General features: G+C 44.3%; 1 protein-coding gene across 6 annotated transcripts in view; it reads left to right on the forward strand.

Annotated features, from left to right (window-relative positions):
• Positions 1-18,701, forward strand: part of THRB (thyroid hormone receptor beta) — a 292,504-nt gene that overhangs the window by 125,062 nt on the left and 148,741 nt on the right. Inside the window, exon 3 of one of the 6 annotated variants that reach the window (XM_066584928.1) lies at positions 15,208-15,249. The exons of the other annotated variants lie outside the window; for them this stretch is intronic. The gene's annotated coding sequence lies outside the window, so the exon portion shown is untranslated. The remainder of the gene's footprint in view (positions 1-15,207; positions 15,250-18,701) is intronic. 6 annotated transcript variants of the gene reach the window in all.

Below are 18,701 nucleotides of genomic sequence, written 5' to 3' on the forward strand. Positions count from 1 at the left end.
AGTTTTTCCTGTCTAATGAATGGGCTGAAGTTCTTTCAGTAATATTGTCGTTAACCTAAGGAAATATTCTTCATAGCCTAAGGGTGGTTTCACACGGGCAAGAATCTCACGTGAGATTTGAGTGTTGCGAGGCGAACAAGACTTACACGAACTCCGTTCTTTCAAATGGGCTTAGTCACATGAGCAATTTTTTTCCCTCGCAGTGATGACGTAAGGATAAAAATTGCAGCATGTTCTACCTTTCTCGAGTGCGATTTTGATATTCCCCATTAAAAAATCAATGAGTGGCTCGTGCCTGAGGATCGCAACTGCAAGCAAGTGCTGTGAGGCGTTGTAGAATTTTAAAAAAACTCACATTGGTGTGAAAAACGCACGCTGGCATATTTCGGCACGATATCGCACTCGCCCATGTGAATGTAGCCTAAGGATTAAGATTAGTGAAAGAACAAGTAAGCTGCAGTCCATACTTGATGGCCAGAGCGGAACAATTGTCATACCCTCCTTTTTAAGCCCTGAAAATGTATGGTAAGGACATTAATATTTGGCCAAATTGCAACCATAGCTCCGGGAAGATTTAATACTGGAGTTTTAAAAAACATTAAGAGTATTTCTAAGTTTCATCAGGATTTGTTAATACTACCACAGAATCAGTGTAGCATCTAATATAAAAAAGCCTACAGGCTTTTTCTTGCACCACACTGTGGTGTGACCCCTGTTGCCTGACCTTCGGTGGATGATTTTGGTGTCATTCGATTTAGGACATCCTCACCAGCGCCGTAAAATCATATAATGTGAGTTTGATACATTGAGTGACTGTCAGGCCAGGGCAAAGTTCCTATGTTAAGTCTAGCGGCGCGGTTGTGCTTCAGCCAACAGCGCCGCTAGGGAGAGTCAAGCGTTGCAAAGCGATATTCCTATCAAGTGCTTACCAGTTTGACTGTTGCCATGTCCCTAAAATGTGGAAAACCAAGCCGTGGACGGCGAGTAGTTTCAGACGAATCCCCGACTCTAAAGTTATTTAACCCTTTCCAACCATCCTTCCAAACACTTTATGTTCGCGTAGCAAACATCTGGTCAATCTATGTTTGATAAGGTAAGCACAAGATAAAATCTTCTGAAGAAACCTACTATAATCTATCATGATCAACAAGATACATACCTTACAGGCAACCAATGCAGGTGCTGCGTGGCCCCGAGAGAGAAGAAAACCATTCTACAATTGATCCTTGGCCTTTTAATGGTGTTGAAAATTTGCTCACAGAGATGTGATCTTCACAAGTGATGTAATGTTAGCAAATAAAGACATGGAAACGGCCTAATTTCTATTCCCTGTCCTCTATGTACGCCGCTGGCCATTAGGTTGGATTTCAGAGTTCGTCTTCCTGAGCTAATATTTTGCTTTCCAGACGTGATTAGACTCATTTCATCGTAAAAGATTATTTATCGCTATGCGCCTCTTCGGGTTGTCTAGACAGTGGTCAATGTCGTCAAGGTAGTGCCAAAATAGGTTCTGTATCTTCTCTTAACAAAAGCTGCAAGATAGGCGAAACGTAATATCTGGGTTTTTGTTTTTTTTATCTTATTCTTTTTATTTCAGTAGAAATTCTTAAATTGAAAGACTTAAAGGGGTTGTCCCGCGCCGAAACGTTTTTTGTTTTTTTTTCAATAGGCCCCCCGTTCGGCGCGAGACAAACCCAATGCATGGGTTTAAAAAAACAAAAACGTTTAGTACTTACCCGAATCCCCACGCTGCGGCAACTTCTTCCTTACCTTAGCAAGATGGCCGCCGGGATCTTCACCCACGATGCACCGCGGGTCTTCTCCCATGGTGCACCGTGGGCTCTGTGCGGTCCATTGCCGATTCCAGCCTCCTGATTGGCTGGAATCGGCACACGTGACGGGGCGGAGCTACGAGGACCAGCTCTCCGGCACGAGCGGCCCCATTCACCAGGGAGAAGACCGGACTGCGCAAGCGCGTCTAATCGGGCGATTAGATGCTGAAATTAGACGGCACCATGGAGACGAGGACGCCAGCAACGGAACAGGTAAGTGAATAACTTCTGTATGGCTCATAATTAATGCACGATGTACATTACAAAGTGCATTAATATGGCCATACAGAAGTGCTGAACCCCACTTGCTTTCGTGGGACAACCCCTTTAAATTTTAACCAAAATACCATCCACAGCGCTGAACCTCTGGAGGACGACTGCATCATTGGGGTGTATTTTGCAATGTATTTCGCTTTTCATCTCTATAGCCGTATCATGCACATATACAATTGGGGTATGTTCACATCCGGCACATTTGTTGCAGGCGTTTCTGAGACTGGCCCTTTCCTGTGAATAGTACTTGTAGAGCTCCATGCACATGCTGCCCAAAGAACCCCATTCAGATGAATGGAAAGGATTTTCCGTTGGAGAGATTTCTGCAACAAGCTTGCTGTGTTTGAATCCACATTTGTTTAGTCTTGCTGATATTGTGCAGCTATGCAATCTGCCAGGTAATTAATTTGATGCTGCCTGTATCAAATCAATGTTTTTTTTATCTTGTGGTTTAGATTATGCAGAATGAGTTTTAGCTTTAGGTGGAATGATGATGGAACCTGCCGCCTGTCAAAGCAACTGCCCCAAGCAGTAAGAGATCCACAAGCTGATGATTGCTGTATCTCTTGACCTTTGTTGTGGCTTGGTGCTTTTAGGGCTTATTAAGGCAGTGAGGTTGATTTGCATATTTTGCACAACTGTGGGGTTTAGTATTTTGTGAAAACCATTTAAATAACTGAAGTTTGACTGGATCGCTTGAAAAATCCGTTATTGATTGATTATCCGTTCAGTCACATCCAACTCTCGGTCACTCCATGGATCAATGTTTTCCACGCATTTCTGTCTTTCACGGCTTCTTTCAGTTCTGCGACTGACATCTTTGTGGTGGTCTTGATTGTATCTGGCCATCTTGTTCTTTGTCGTCCTGATCTTCTTTTTCCACTGACCTTGCCGAGCATCAGTACTGTTTCCAGTGAGTTAGCGCGCATCACGTGTCCAAAAAAGAGAGTCGCTGTTTGATGATTTTGATCTAGTGATATTTTCGGTTTGACACGATCTAACCCTACCTTGTTCATTCTCATGGCAATCCAAGCTATCCATAGCATTCTCCTCCAGCGCCAGAGTTCAAACGCATCAATTTTCCTTCTGTTTCCCTGAGCATCCAACTTTCGCAACCATATGCCGTTATGGGAAAGACGATTGCATTGACCAGTCTGGTTTTTGTTGCAATGCTAATATCCTTGCTTTTCCAGATCTTTTCCATTCATTGCATTGCAGTCCTACCAAGTGTAATCCGTCTCTTGATCTCTGGTCCAGATTGCGGGTTGCAATAGATTGTGGATCCAAGGAAGATGAAATCTTGGACCCTCTCAACTTCTTCGTTAATTTTTTTGTTCACTGTACCGTTGCCTACCGCGGTCATGACTCTCGTTTTCTTGCTGTTGAGGTACACTCCCATGCATTTGCTTTCCTTTTGCACTTGTTGGATAAGGTATTCCAGGTCCCTTTCACTTTCCCCAAGCAGGGTGGTGGCATCCGCATATCGGAGGTTGTTGACATTTCTGCCACCGATTTTGACTCTGATTTCTAATTTGTCCAAATTTCAATCCGTTATTGCAACATGTCAAAAAGCTAGGCTTACTAGAGCTGTATTTTAGTGAAGCTGAAGTTCTGATTACTTTGGGCTCTCCATGATTGGATGTAAAATCTAGCATATATTGCAATTACCTTTTTGCTGTTTTCATTTTAAACTTTTTTTTTTTTTTTGGCACTCTGCACTTTCAACAAGCTATTATTAACTAGTATGTTATAATGCCTCTTTGCATAATGGTATTGAGACTTGGCTGTTATCTAAATAGCCAATGGAGACCCCCACATCTTTGCGTATTACTCATAAATACTCCAATTTTTGTATATTCATGTGTTAACCATACTTTAATGTGCTGCAGGGTCTATTCATGAGCCTAAACAGTATGTATCATGAGCCATACTAGGATCTGCATCTAGTGTGATTATTGAAAATTTTCGCTAGAACAGTAGTTCTTTTGGGTTCTGTGGAATCACACGGTCCCTCTGAGTCAGTCAACAGTTGTGAAAAGGATTACCAAAAAATGCAGTTTGTTATTTTTTTCCAATAAATTATAAGATTTAAGACACATTATCCACTTGAGGGCCTCAATGACCCCTCTACCTCCACCAGCCATTTGCTGGCACAGCAGGGGATGTTTAAAGGAGGCATTTACGGTCACTAGTGTAAGTCTTTTAAGGGATCCCACTGTTGCTCTACTTTAGAAATGTTCTACTACTTCTAGCTGTTTTGCTGCAGGAAGCAGACAGCTCTGTACATTGCACAGGGGCCCAGGTTGGTACTGCAGGCTGAATCTCATTCATTTCAGTAGAACTCTGCCTGCAGTACCAGCGGGCTACTGCGCAATGTGCGTAGGTGCCTGATTCCTGCAGCAAAACTGCTAGATGTGCGGAGATCCCTTTAACACGCGTACAGTACCTCTGGTCCCCAGGAACAGTTAGGGCCCGGTATAACTTTACTTATATTTACGTAAATAGGGCTTTAGCAATAACACCCCTCACGGCAGGCGTGTGGGTGTCTCAGTAGAGTAACTCTGTGCGGTGATCTTGACTCTGGACGGCTGCACAGGAAAAGCCTGTAGTGTGAATTGGTACCTACACTGTGGGTTCCTCTATACAGAATTATTTGGGGATGCTCTCTCTCATGGGTTTTGGGACTCGCGCCACTCACATCCAGACTCCAATCGCTACGGGATATCTCTCCTCTTCCTCCATCTTCACCTACATGGAAGCTGAAGGTGCTTCCATGTGGCTCTGTGTTAGGAATCTCTCTGTAGACAAGATGAAAGACCTCTTCCCACTCTCAAGCACTCACATTTATACCTTCTTACAACTCACATGACCTGACAAACTGATACATCTACATGCAGGCAATGATTTTATTACTGTTAACCTCTCAAGCGCCGCAGCTACGCAACACACACACACTGGATATGACAGGACAAGCTTTACACATTGCATCTACACAGGACAAACCTATATGACCTTTATGGAGGGGACCAGAATGGTGTTCTGGACCACCACACTCTGGTCCAGATTCCCATTGGAAATGAGCGGAAAACATGTGGATTCTATTGCGGATTTCGATGCAGAATCCTGAGGAACATTCTACCACGTGAACATGGCCTTGAGGCCTGTGAAAGGATATAAGTGTATGTGCCATAACACATGTCTGTTGTTGATTATGGGAACCATGGGATGCTTTATAGAAATCTATATTGCTTTAAAGAATTTGTACGGTATATTATCAAAAGCAGGAATATGAAAGCTGCCAAAACTCTAAGCAGCGTTCTGTCAACCACATCTTCTTGCCCCCTGAAGGGTTCCCATGGTTGTGGATCGATGTGATTTGTCACGTTCATCAGCTACATTGCGGAGTCCATCTACGGCACAGAACGCTGGTGCTGAGTGCTGCATACATCACTCCTTCTATCTACAGGGGAACATTAACATTACTTTCCTTTCGCACACTGTTTAATCAGTGAGACAGTGGAGCCTTTGTCTTCGGGTTCAGCTTTATTTTGATGGCATTGATTAAACTTGGGTGATTTGGAGAAGGAAACGGTTCGAGCCAAAACATAACTCTGCATGCAGAACTCATGACTCCGCTCATTGTTAGTTGGGCAGTGTGAGGTAACGCACAAACCCAACCACAAGATTAGCGTTCCTAAGAAACACCATTACTTATATGAATTATAAATATATTTACCATACAATACCTGCCACGCCTGATAAACCAATATAAAGGCCAGCTTGGGGAAAATGGAATACACCATTCTCTCTCTCGCAGGAACTGCTTATGTAGCCCCTGTATACGTCCAGCACATATAGATGTAGCCATCGTTACTATGACTAGCACATCATGAGATCTCGTTCACAGCATTAGTTATCATAACACATTAAATGCATTAGCATTTTCTACATCTCTACTTTATCTGTACTTTACTGTTACAGTAGACACAGGTACTAGATTGAGCTTCAGTCTATGAATTGACTGTTGGAACGGCAGCTATTTTGGCAGCATTGGTCTGAGCGCTGCCAGGTAAATTCAGGAAAAAAGAATGCCGTCAACCAGTACCACAACTCAGAGGATTGTCACAAATCATATTTCCATGTTCTGATAAAAAGAACCATGCATGATGTGTCGGCTTCGTCCGATGGCAGTGCATACCATTATGGCACCAAATGAGAAGGAAGGATTTTGTTAAACGCACAGAGGCTCAAATTTTAAAGGTGTTTTCCCAGGGAGAATACTTATTTATGACCTACTCTCATGATAGGGTATCAATTGTTCATTGACTGGGGAACGTCGCTTGGGACCCTGACTGATCAGCTGATTGTACGCCCACTGACAGCGTCATAAATCCAAAGGGGTCAGAGTGGAAGTCTTTGCTCCGACCTCTGTGTAGTGGCCGGCGCTTGTAACTGCAGTCACGGCTCACATTGATTTCAATGAGAGCCGCACTTGCAGTTACAAGTGACAGCCACTACACAGGGTTTGGAGCTGAGACTTCCGCTCCCACCCTTGTGTAATTGCGCACTGCCAGTGGACGCATATTCAACTGATCAGTCAGAGTCCCAAGCCACGGACCCCAGCCGATCATCTATTGATGTCCTTTCCTGAGGATAGGTCATCAATAGTATTTTCCCCGTAAAACCCCTTTCAATTCCTTATATAATTTAGAGTTTGGTCTCCGATGTGATAAACAAGTTGATAATTGGGCAAATTGTAACCACCCCTCTTCCCCAGCCCCCAAATTACCCTACAGAAAAGAAAGATAATGGACGCAATGACAGATTTCCAAAAAATTGTTTAATCCAACAGGTGAGGCCCCTTCATTCCCTAGGACAGGGGTCCCCAACTCCAGTCCTCAGGGACCACCAGCAGGTCATGTTTTCAGAATATCTTATGGTAAAAACATATGTGACAAACTCTGAGGCACTAACTATAATTACATCACCTGTGCAATACTGAGGAAATCCTGAAAACATGGCCTGTTGGCGGTCCCTGAGGACTGGAGTTGGGGAACTCTGCCGTAGGGAATAGATTATCAAGCATGTGAGTTAATAGAGAAGTACCCAAAGATAGTTCCAACCTAATGGCTTGTTTATCCCAAAAACTGAGATTCTGGGAGGTGATAAAAAGAGAAGACAACCATCTGGACCCATTCAGAGAAGACAACCGTAACAGGCGAATCTGAAGGAAGTCCAGGACTCCAGACGCTAAATGAATCGACTGCTTCTGCTTGCTATATAAACCATTAAAATGTTAAATACAGCTCACCAAACATCTTGATCCACAGCGTTATACCTAACAGCCAACCTCCAGTAAGGGGAATGGAACGCCAAGCCATATTCTCAGGAATACAACGTGGAGAATACGATGTATATAGCTCCAGCACTTCTCATAACAAATAATTTTTGTTCGAATGTATCCATAAAAAGGTAAAAGTATTCAGAAGTACGAACAGGGATGCATTTTGACGAAAAAACTGAGCCTTAGGTCTACTTTCCACGGGCGGGTCGGACCCGGTGCCCGGCCGGTGAACCCTGCGTGGACGCCTGCACACGAGCAGTCGAACCGCACATGCAGGATTTCTGCAGTGGAGTTCCACCCGGTGCCAGGCTGGTGACCCCTGCAAGGCCGCCTGCATACGAGCGGTCGGACCCTGCATGCGGGATTCCCACAGTGGAGTTCGACCTGGTGCCAGGCCTGCTTACCTGTCCGGCGTCTTCCCCTGTGCTGCCAATGTGCCAGGCGGCAAATGCGCAGTACAGGGGATGCCGCATCGTCGCTATGGCGATGACGTGGCCTCCTCTGCTGCGAATGTGTTGGCCAGTGCACACGCAATTGAGAGGTCGCCGTGCCGTCGCCATAGTGATGACGCGGCTCCTGCGGAATGGCCATGGCAAGGATGACTTTCATTAACTTAAATGGAAGTTGGCCGTGTGTAGCCCGTGGCAAATCGCACCATGCTGCGATTTCTTTTCCACGAGCGGAAAATTGCAATCGATTTCCACTCGTCGACAGGAAATCACGTTTTTCCATAGCATGCTATTGGCTGGATTTGCTGCAAAATCCGGAGGCGGGATCCCGTTCTGGATTTTGCAGTGCAAATCTGCTCGTGAACAGGAGGACCTAATCATAGCATATAGCCTGTACAAGAAGCAAGTACTTTAAATGTAACAGATTATGACATAACACTAATGAATAAGTAATGATTAAATGAAACACCTGAAAAACAATAAAAAAAAAAATACAAAAAAATTAGTATATAAACATAAGATCAGATCTAAGGGTAAAACCTTGTGTTTTTTTTAACTGCATAATCCAATAAGCCTTTCTAGAAAGCGTTTTTTTTTGTTTTCCTTTTAAAACCAATCTCCATGTCTTGCTGGATGGAACACCCTTTCAATGTCAGTGACTTTAAATGAGGATATATCCCCTTTCCGAAAAAATGTCTGGATGCTGCAGACGGGGAACGTCTCACTATACCTGAGGAGGGGTTAGAGCCGGACATATGCTGCTCAGAATACTTAGCTTTAACCCTTTACAATCCAATTTTGGATTCAGGGTTTCCTAGGGGCCTTTCTTTTTTTGCCATTATACAATGGCGCCGTCTGCTGGCTAGAACCAGTACTGTGGTACGGGACATGCTGGAGAGGCCCCCGACAACAGAGCAGCCAGTAATATACAGTAAGAATACTCTGATGGACATCTTCCGACATCGGAGCCGTACAGCCTTCAATCAGAATGTCTGAAGACGTCAGACAGTGGATTGGAAAGAGTTAATGTATTGATCATAACTGAGAGTACATTCAATATCACAAATGTTACAATTTATAAACGCATCAATATAAAGAGTCCGGGCTGTCGTAGAGGAAGACAATGTTTGGGTTTGTTTTTCTGGAGAGCCCAGACCACGTCTTGTTGGGGCACATCTGAACCAACCTTCAGTCTAGGCCAATTGTGAGATGTTACAGTAGTGTTGTTGTGTAAGCTAGCAGCGATCATGTTGCCTATTGTACACGTTTTCTTGGCGATATATTTGATACCTGGCTGGAGGTTTTGGATGAGGGAATCATCCGGCATTAGAATAGGTACATTTTTTAATCTAATTTTGTTTAATGTCTAAATAATAGCTCTACCCAGTGGGCACACAGGTCGTAAGCCGTACTCCAACTTTAAGGTAAAAGATTCCATCTGTAAGTGGAAACAGTGGAGCGTGTCCATGCAGGTTTCGCATGAAGTCCTCAGAAATCCACCGTCGGAGCAAGCAGAGAATTGGACGTCCCGCAGCCGGCGGTAGGAGAATGCTTGCGATGTTATCCCTGCCGACTGCAATGGTTACCGGCCCTGAAAAAGAACCACAAAGTGCAGTAAGGTCCTTTCTGTGAGAATATACAAACTCTAATGGAAGTCAATGGTTTTATGGAATCTTAAAGGGGTTGTCCCGCGAAAGCAAGTGGGGGTATACACTTCTGTATGGCCATATTAATGCACTTTGTAATGTACATTGTGCATTAATTATGAGCCATACAGAAGTTATCAGAAGTTATTCACTTACCTGTTCCGTTGCTAGCGTCCTCGTCTCCATGGTGCCGTCTAATTTTCAGCGTCTAATCGCCAGATTAGACGCGCTTGCGCAGTCCGGTCTTCTTTTCTCAATGGGGCCGCTCGTGCCGGAGAGCGGCTCCGTGTAGCTCCGCCCCGTCACGTGCCGATTCCAGCCAATCAGGAGGCTGGAATCGGCAATGGACCGCACAGAAGCCCTGCGGTCCACCGAGGGAGAAGATCCCGGCGGCCATCTTCAGCCGGTAAGTAAGAAGTCACCGGAGTGCGGGGATTCAGGTAAGCGCTGTGCGGATTTTTTTTTAGGTCCCTGCATCGGGTTTGTCTCGCGCTGAACGGGGGGGCTGTTGAAAAAAAAAAAAAACGTTTCGGCGCGGGACAACCCCTTTAAGTGTTTAGTGCTGAAGTCACCTTTTGGGCACAGTTACCAAATGTAATGTCAGAATCTGGAAAAGGAAAAACCCAAGTGCCTACTTGGAACATATGTGCGAGTTCCCAAAGGTGAATGTGTTTTGTGTTATAACATGTAGGGAAGTGTACGGCGCCTTCTTTTTTTATCCAAAGGGATTTCGTACCCGGACATGCTACAAATACGGCAGGTAAAACCTGGGATTTCCTGTTCTATCTTCCAGCAGGAAGGCCCCCCCCCCCCCCCAGTTTTCGTTATGAAGTCAGAAGTGTGTTCAGAAGGGGACTACCAAACAGTTGGATTGGCCATGCAGGTTGTGACAATGGTGAACTTCTTCCTTGACCTCCACGTTCCCCGGAGCTTACGCCTTGTGATTTTTTAATTCTCTGTTGGAGTGTTAAAGATGGTCTACATGCCCCCCTTACCACCCACCATGCATGATCTGCGGCATCACAGAAGCCAATGCATCAGTCAATGATACACTACAAGGTATATGGCAGGAACTTGACAAGAGGCTCCATGTGTGTCGAGTGACAATGGAGGCCACATTCTACCCCTCTGATGTAGAAAAGACATAACTCGCAGAAAAAGAAGCCAGATACAGGATATAAACTGCAGGAAAGGCTCAATCGCTGCTTAACCTGGTAGCGTGCAGCAAGCCAGATTGCAACATGCTTGCTCCTCTATATTGCCATCTGGCTTGCTGCATGCTACCAGGTTAAGCAGCGATTGAGCCTTTCCTGCAGTATATATCCTGTATCTGGCTTCTTTTTCTGTCAGTTATGTCTTTGAGCTTTTCTTCTCACCTCTGTGAACTTCTGATGTGGAAACCGTGTGCAGCAAAACCTATATATGTATATACGTCTATATTTCCCCTTGATTGTTCTAGACACAACGCTTGGCTTGGGTAGAAGAGTTTTCCTGTAAACTATCCGTGTGCCAGATTAAGTCCTGTGTGCTTTTCTTCGCCATCGGTAATTGTCATTAACATTGGAACAGAAGCTTAAGACCTTAAGGAAGACAATGGAAACCTTTAATCAAAGAAGATGTCATTCTAAACATGCTTACATTATATTGTTTGCATCTTTTTATGTTTTGTCTATGTGTCAAATACATTTCCTCCAGATTTGCAGGGATTTGGACAGTAGCATGAGAAATTGCTGGCCTACATCCCGTAGCTACTTTGGCAATGTGTTAATATGCAGTGTTGGCTGCTGGCTATATATTATTATATTATACGATTACGGTACATATTGTTTCCGGTGATTGTATGCGCATGCCTTTCCACTGTGTGTTATTTCAAGTCTTTGCATTTACTTTGCAGGATGCAGTTCATTATATTTGAACATGGATAAAAAAATAGCGACTTCCTGGATATAAATATAAGTAGCATACACTAAGAGCGGAGTGGAAGTCGCCCACTGGCGTAACTATAGGGGATGCAGGGGATGCGGTTGTACCTGGGCCCAGGACCCTTAGGGGGCCCATAAGGCCTCTCTTCTCCATATAGGGAACCCAGTACTATGAATAAAGCATTATAGTTGGGGGGGGGGGATCCTGTTACAAACTTTGCATTGGGGCCCGGGAGCTTCAAGTTACGCCTTTTGAAGTCGCCGTTCGTTTTTCTGAGTCTATATAAAAACGCATCCACAGTTCAGTGAAGTTGGTCACATGACCAGTCATAATCCTTGAGTTTCTGCAAAGACCATCATCCATACATACAGGGAATGTTACATTTGTAATGCTCCCATGCATCACCATATCAAAGTTACTCTTAGGTTGTATTTGTATTACTGCGCAGATTCTGTCCGATTGTGAGATGGACAGAACTGGCGCTAAGTAAAAGCGATTTTTCTCTTGGACCGATGGTCTGAGATTGAAAAAATGGCAGCATGTCGTCTTTTTCTGCACTTCTACTGCAAGGATCGCCCATTGTTTTCTTAGGTAGTGTAAAAACAACGCATCAGTCGTATGCCATGCAATTTGCATGAAAATGCTATGTGTTTTTCCAAGAATTTTACTACTGGAAGCACGTGTGTTTTTTTTAGCAAGTGTGAAAAATGGATGTAAATCTGATACAAATTGCACGTTTTTATCTAAGAAAAACAAACAAAAAAACCCAGGAAGATCACAGAAATGGCAGTTGAAACTGTCAGTTTTTCGTTGACCTGCTTTGCCCGTGTAATTGCTGCCCTATGCAAGCACAGTTTCCATAAATGAATGGATATAGTCATCAAACCTCCATTTGAGCCAATGAATGTCGTTCCAAAACCATCGTCCAGCCATTGTGGCCCGTCTTGCTCATCACCACTTTGCAATGCAGCTTCGACTCTGTTGACCTCTTTCTCTGACGCCTGCACTAGGGCTGCCATATGCCTGTAGCTGTGTCTGATTTATGGAGACACGTCCAAATATAAGACTGGACGTTTTCTTGCTTCGTACATCCAAGTTCAGAGTTTTACTTCGTACGTTCAGTAGGGAGGTTTTGACCCGGAGCGTGAACTTGATTCACCCCTTACAAACCATTTTTCTTGTTGAAGGGTTGTGGAAATACAGTAATGCTAATGTTTTTCTATGCGGAGTGCTGTCCATAAGTAGTATCTTTCTGGATTTGTTATCCATGTTACTAATGGGGTTGTGTGAGTTTAAAAAAACATAGCTGTTTGCATTGGAGAACGGCACATATTTTGTCCATGGACCGTGTCTGGCATAGTAGCTCCGAATATGGAAGAAGTGAATGGGGCTTAGCTGCAATACCAGACACAGCCCATAGACAATGGTGGCTCTGGGTAAGCGGCCATGTTTTTTATTCTCATGCAACCCATTTAATAAACTATTAAATGTGTTCTTCATAAAAATCAGGATTACAAGATCTGGACACATGGAGCGCTCATACTTGTAATAAAAACGTTGTTAGCTTTGTACTGCGGACAGCGGCTATACAACAGTAAGTCTTAGGAAAGAGTGTGCAGAGCCCTGGCCATGCTAGGACCTATGAGAACAACCCTGGTTCTTCAGGAGGGCATACACGTCAGATAAAAACCACAAGGTTCTCATGTGTATGAGTTAGCCCAGGGCATTCATACAACCATGGTTTTGTGACTGGGGTCTGTCTATACTGTACTACTGTGATTGTTCTCAGCAAGAGAAACGACGTAATCTTGTAGATATGATACCTTTTAATGGAAGTACCCTGCGTTGGTACGAAAGCTCGCTATTATTACATCATGTATTTTTGTTAGCCATTAAAAGGTATCATATCTACAAGATTACGTCGTTTCTCTTGCTGAGAACAATCACATTTTGCTCTACTGGCTAACACGGTACCAGATCTTTGTTTTCATTATACTGTACTACTGAAATGTTACTCGGCTCTGCCTAGACTGCAGCTACTGAAATGTTACTGAGGTCTGTGTATACTGCTGCAAATGAAATGTTACTGGGGTCTGTCTATAATGTTACTACTGACATGTTACTGGGGCCTGTCTACACTGCTGCTACTGAAATGTTACTGGGGTCTGTCTATACTGTTACTACTGAAATGTTACTGGGGTCTGTCTATACAGATACTACTGAAATGTTACTGGGCTCTGCCTATACTGCTGCAAATGAAATGTTACTGGGGTCTGTCTATAATGTTACTACTGACATGTTACTGGGGTCTGTCTACACTGCTGCTACTGAAATGTTACTGGGATCTGTCTATACTGTTACTACTGAAATGTTACTGGGGTCTGTCTATACTGTTGCTCCTGAAATGTTACTGGGCTCTGTGTATACTACTGCAAATTAAATGTTACTGGGGTCTTTCTATACTGAGCAATGAAAAAGATCGCAGCGTTCTCTATTTCTCCGTGTACCACACAGCGGGAGCCCTCTCCTTTTCTATGGGCAGCGTATGCAACGCTGTCCATATGCAATACATTGCGTATGGGCGGCGATACATACGTAACCCTGCTATGAAACCGAGCAGGGAATTTTAAAAAAAGACAAAGTTAAACTGCGCATGACCGCATGCGTGAGATACATGACCATGCGCCGTGCATCTGCCACCATATGCAGTCTCTGCCGGCTCACACAGACAGGTAAAATGCTGCGGGACTCCCACAGTGGTTTACTGATACAGTCGTGTGAATGAGCCCAAAGGGATAGAAAAAAAGGGAGTAGAGTGAATTGTTGGTGGGACCTGGAGTAAGGGGGCAAAACTCTGAGTTGTAGAAGGGTTAAAAGGTTACATGTGACAGGTACTGCTGGCCTACTACCACTGGTGGACCAGAAGTTGCATTAGCATCAAGTATAGCAGAGGGAAAAAAACACTAGGGGTCTTTCGCAACCTCTCAATGGTGAGTGTTGAAATGTTTTGGAGCAGAGCAAACTTTTGTATGCCAGCTAGTAACGTGTTTCGAGGTTGAGACAGCTGGGCACAATAAGCAGGTAGTGATTTAGTTTCTCATATTCCTGTAGAGTGTAAAGCTGGTGACCAGAAGTGGGCAGAGGTATGTGGCATGGCCAAAGAGCAGATGTATATGAGGGACTCCCAACTTTCTTCCAACAGCAGATGTCAAAGCGGCATTAGCCTCCGATGGTGACTTTTTCCCTCTCCACATTGAAATAGGCAAAGTGTGCAAGTTTATGGTGGAGGCAAGAGAAATACCATAGCTTTTGGCCAACTGCTGTGTCCAGCGTACGGGCAGCTTTTCACTTTAGATCCAGGTTGGGGAAATCGTTTTTTGAACTACAGAATTGCTTTCCAGGCTTTTTCCTAATGCAGCATTATTATCAGGATTAGACCAACTTGTAAAGAGTTTGATTCTTCTAATAACATAATTTATTACATATAATATTAGATGAGATTCCCCAATATAATAATGTGCCTCCCAACCAGAGCTGACGTTGGATGCCAAGAACGTGTATTAGAGTCAGAGCCTTTTAAATAAGTATTCTTGGCTAATCTAAACTAGTCGGGGTGATATTTATACAACCCACTGTAGACTTTACACCGGTCTGTAATGTTTTGGAGATAAATAAGGATTCTTCTCTAAGAATTTGTTTATTTAGACACTTACAAGGTGAAATTTGTCTTTTTTTTTTAGACGTAAAGACCTTGTAACCACAGCATGCAGAAAGCAAGCATAGTAAGTGATTCTTGAGCCTCAGACCATAATCCAATATATATTTATATATAAACTAAAACCCCACACCACTAAGACCCTGGTGCGGCAGATAAACATGGCCAGTCAAAGATATCCAACTGGACTACAAATACTCACTGGAGGAACAGGGCACTTAGTCATGTTCTTCCATACTCTGAGATGGCACGAACTGTGTTGCCCTCCAGCGTCTAATATGTCTACTGTGGTATGCATGCCAAAAGAGTTGTGTTCGAGTAACGAGACGTAACTTATTTTATATCTGCAGGTTGTATCGCATTGTAATACATTTCATGTACTCTTCTGTAGATAATCTCTATTTAGGGCTCATACACGCAGCCATATTACGACTTCGTGCAACATCTAAAATGTAAAGGGGTTGTAATACAGTGTACCAACAATTTGGGGCAACACTGTGGTGATTTCATTGTACCCCTTATTAAAGGCTTGTTCAGCGGGTTCGTTCATCGGACTGTATTTTTTTTCATGTGATGTGCGTTCACGTGAAAAAATACGCAGCATGACCGGTTTTGGTGTACATTTGCGCACCACTAGAGCCCATTGCAATCAATGGTTGTGCGTAAATGGTTTTGCATAAATGTGCACAATGTACATAGAAAACCTCCATATTTGCCGTGCATATACACACAATCTATGTGATTTTGTTTGTACTGTTTTGTGTGTGTAGTGTACAGAAGTCAATGCACAAAACTTTCCAGATGTTTCTGAATGGTCTAGGTTTGTCTTGGGCTTATGTGTTGTCAGTGTCTTGTATGTGAGCGAATATGATGTGTATTGCATAGTTGCAGCACTGAATGGGTTACTGTCTGGGTTATGTCTGGAAATGTATCTTTTGTATGTCATGTGACCTTGTTTTATATATGTGGTTGCAAGGTGCATGAGTGTGGGCTTTACTGGTCTTTCCTGTCAAGTGAGGAGCCTGTCTGCACACAGACACCTTTAGTCTGTGTGCAGGGAAGATGGAGCAAGCTGAAAGGATGGCATATGTGTGTCTTGGGTCCCCTCTTCCCAAGATCGAGAATTAAAGGGGTTGTCCCGCGCCGAAACGGGTTTTTTTTTTTTTTAAACCCCCCCCCCCCCCGTTCGGCGCGAGACAACCCCGATGCAGGGGTTAAAAATACCACCCGCACAGCGCTTACCTGAATCCCGGCGGTCCGGCGTCTTCATACTCACCTGCTGAAGATGGCCGCCGGGATCCTCTGTCTTCATGGACCGCAGGGCTTCTGTGCGGTCCATTGCCGATTCCAGCCTCCTGATTGGCTGGAATCGGCACGTGACGGGGCGGAGCTACACGGAGCCCCATAGAGAACAGGAGAAGACCCGGACTGCGCAAGCGCGGCTAATTTGGCCATCGGAGGGCGAAAATTAGTCGGCACCATGGAGACGAGGACGCCAGCAACGGAGCAGGTAAGTATAAAACTTTTTATAACTTCTGCATGGCTCATAATTAATGCACAATGTATATTACAAAGTGCATTATTATGGCCATGCAGAAGTGTATAGACCCACTTGCTGCCTCGGGACAACCCCTTTAAGGAGTGCAAGAGGAGCCGCCAGATTGCGAGACCACACCGTGCAGCGCTACGTGTATGTTCCTACTCTGTGAGTGTGTGCCGGTAGAGAGTTGGCGAGTGCAAGTAGAAGAGTGTCCAGGAACAGAGGGCCACAGATACCTTGGCCTGTGAAAGTCCCTCTGTCCTCCCGTGTTTCTTCCCTGTCACACCGCGTGTCCTCATGCACCAGTGTTTTGCCAGTGCATGCAAAATCGTTTTGGACTGCTTCTGAGATATTCAAGCTGTTACAAGTAAATGGCTTTACCAACCATTCTCGGTTCTGCCTTTTAAAACCTCAACTCTGTGCGTGGCCTCATTATTACACCATCTAGAATTCACCATGGAGGACGGAACGGTGGTGTCACAATTGACCAAAGGACCCCAAGTAAACCACTGTTGGGTTTCCCCATTTAATAGCCTGCCCTCAGCCCGTTGGACGTGTCCCTGGTTACCCTCTGGGTGGGAGATGGTAGAGCCCCGTGACAAGGCTCAAACTTTACCCCGCTGTCACCTACGCTAGGGCCCGCTCCTTGGACACTGCATGTGCGCAAACACGTGGTGTACTTCTGCACACAAATGCACACAACGGAGATGGGCCAAATACCTGGGCATAAGCACATTTCAGCCGCACAAACATGCACTGTATTTGCACAACCAAAATGCGCTTACACCTGTGCCAACAAGCCCTTAATGCTTCTAGAGGTGTAAAGCTCATTGCTCCAAGATTACCTGCATACATAAGACATAAGGCAAATCAAAAGCAGTAAAGGGGATAGGGGATACCTTGCTGATCAGTTGGGGGTTTCACTGCTGTGACGTCCATCTGAATGGAGTGCTGGCCTAGCATGCATGGCCAGCGCATCATTCATTTCAATGGGAATGACAGGAGTATCGGAGCGAGTGCTCTCGGCAGTCCCATTGAAAGTGGATGGAGCTCTTGCGCAAACAGCACTTCATTCAGTCTCCTCCTCTGTGCAGGGGTGCAGTAACCCCACAGTGAGGAGGATGGAGAACATGGGACCCATTTCTTGAGATCGGTGGGGGTCTCAGCAGTGAAATCCCCAGCAAGTTATCGCTTATCCTGTGGATAGGGGATAACTTGATATTCTGGTATAATGCCTTTAATATTTTTGTCGCTAATCTGGTATTTCACCCGAACAGGCCACTCTTTCTTTGTCCGATGTTCGGTCTTTGCTTGGATATCCCAAAAGCGCTAGAAACAAGGTGCTAACAACTATAAAACATAGTTTGTGTATCGTCTAATCAATAAAACCTTACTTTATTGTGTAAAGTGTCGCGGAGCATTCACCTCTGGTTTCTTCTTGGCACAATGCTAATCTCTTTCTCGTGTGGGGCAGAGTGTTAAATTGTAAGCTCTCGCTCATGACCTGAAGGTTGCAGGTTCAATCCCTGCATGGTTCAGGTAGCCGGCTCAAGGTTGATTCAGCCTTCCATCCTTTCGAGGTCGGTAAAATGAGTACCCAGCTTGGTGGGGGGTAATAATTAAATTACCTGAAAGTGCTGTGGAAGAAGTTGGCGCTATACAAATAACAAGTCCCTTCCCCTTTCTTGTAGACTTACATCTACGGGCTTCTACTTTGTAGGGCTATTTATATTGTCCTCGTTTATTGTATTCTTGCCTTGTACCTTCTTTTACAATTATGTGGATGTTAACTGTCTATTGAAGTATTTATACTGTAATAGGATTAATGTATAATACCTCCTTTATTAATTTGCCTAAATCAGAAAAGTTTAACATTATTTATCAGTTCTCGTTCTCCGTTTGAGTCTCGTTCGAGAGGATCGATCATGGGTATCTCCTTGATTCAGTCATCTGGTCATGAATTTCATATGTCAGTCATA

Source organism: Eleutherodactylus coqui, chromosome 12 (genome assembly GCF_035609145.1).
Source record: "Eleutherodactylus coqui strain aEleCoq1 chromosome 12, aEleCoq1.hap1, whole genome shotgun sequence".
Lineage (NCBI taxonomy): Eukaryota > Metazoa > Chordata > Amphibia > Anura > Eleutherodactylidae > Eleutherodactylus > Eleutherodactylus coqui.